At 36.7% G+C, this 1,045-nt stretch overlaps 1 non-coding gene across 1 annotated transcript; it reads left to right on the top strand.

The window, feature by feature from the left end:
* The first annotated feature begins 247 nt into the window (after window positions 1-247).
* On the top strand, window positions 248-354 carry LOC128280079 (small nucleolar RNA R71). Its single transcript, XR_008270260.1, has one exon. It is a non-coding gene; the product is annotated as a small nucleolar RNA R71 (small nucleolar RNA).
* Window positions 355-1,045: the final 691 nt, after the last annotated feature.

Below are 1,045 nucleotides of genomic sequence, written 5' to 3'. Positions count from 1 at the left end.
TTTATTGAGAAGTTCTACCTGATTTGAGAGCATGGTAACTGAATCGATGTTATAGACGCCGACTGTTTTCGTTGGCTTTGTCCTCATAACTTGCCATTGATAGTTATTCAGTGACATCTCCTTTATGAATTCATAGGCATCTTCCGATGTTTTATTGTTGATGGTTCTGCTGGCGGCTGCGTCAATCATTTGTCTAGTCGAGGGATTCACACCATTGTAGAACGTTTGAACTTGTAGCCAAAGCGGTAACCCATGGTGAGGACACCTTCTCAGTAAGTCCTTGTATCACTCCCATGCATCATAAAGTGTTTCTAAATCCATCTGCATAAAAGAAGAGATATCATTACACAATTTAGCCATTTTAGCCGGCGAAAAATATTTTAGTAAAAATTTCTCGGTTATTTGTTCCCAAGTAGTGATAGACCCTCGTGGTAACGAGTTCAACCACTGTTTAGCTTTGTTTCATAGTGAAAAGGGAAATAACTGAAGACGAATGGCATCATCAAAAATGCCATTGATTTTGAATGTATCGCAAAATTCAAGAAAATTTGCCAAGTGCGTGTTGGGATCCTCATCCTGCAAACCATCAAACTGAACAAACTACTGTATCATCTGAATTGTGTTAGGTTTTAGTTCAAAATTATTCGCAGTATTAGCAGGTCTAACTATACTAGACTCAGATCCTATTAAAGAAGGTTTAGCATAATCATACATAGTACATGGAGCAGGATTTTGATTAGCTGCAATTGCAGGAGGGAGCTGATCACCTGGGTTTTCTGCCATCTCTTTGGTTGGGGGTTGAGTATCGTCTTCTCGCTTGTTCTCCGTGTATCGTAAACTATGCCTTATTTCTCTTTGATTTTTGCGAATTGTACGATCTATTTCTTCGTCAAAGAGTAATGGTTCTGACGGGTTTCTTCTAGTCATAAACTACAAAAACCTGCCAAGAGAGAGAAAAAATAAATTAATAAATAATAAAATAAAATAAAATTACAAGAAAAATAAATGGCTAAAGTAATAAAAATTTAGTGTTCCTAATATTTCA

The sequence above is a fragment of the Gossypium arboreum genome, chromosome 8 (genome assembly GCF_025698485.1).
Source record: "Gossypium arboreum isolate Shixiya-1 chromosome 8, ASM2569848v2, whole genome shotgun sequence".
Lineage (NCBI taxonomy): Eukaryota > Viridiplantae > Streptophyta > Magnoliopsida > Malvales > Malvaceae > Gossypium > Gossypium arboreum.
Note: the sequence above shows the minus strand (reverse complement) of the source record. Positions and strands in the feature narration are given on the sequence as shown.